The sequence below is a fragment of the Arachis ipaensis genome, chromosome B07, assembly GCF_000816755.2.
Source record: "Arachis ipaensis cultivar K30076 chromosome B07, Araip1.1, whole genome shotgun sequence".
NCBI lineage: Eukaryota > Viridiplantae > Streptophyta > Magnoliopsida > Fabales > Fabaceae > Arachis > Arachis ipaensis.
This window is the reverse complement of record NC_029791.2, coordinates 7,870,305-7,870,664: the sequence shown is the minus strand read 5'-3', so window position 1 is coordinate 7,870,664 and position 360 is coordinate 7,870,305.

Sequence of the window (360 nt, the reverse complement as noted above, 5' to 3'; positions counted from 1 at the left end):
AATTTGTATTTTTTTTAAAATATTTTTATTAAAAAAATTATATTTACATAATAAATAAAAAAAATATTTTTATATTATTATACCTAAATATAATTGATAAATAAAAAAATCTTTTTATCTGAAATATCCAAACATAAAATTACTTTTACTTTTCTATAAAATCTTTAAAAAAAAATAACTAAAAAAATCTGTTTTTAAAAACTCATCCAAGCTCTTTGTTCTTAGTTGAACTATAATTTTGGCACTCAAGTCATAAGTTCACTAACAATTCAGTCCTCCCTCACTTTAAGTATAGTTTAGTCATGCTCACGCGAAACTAATCTTCTAAGTACCCACAAACGGATTTTATCAAATATGTAA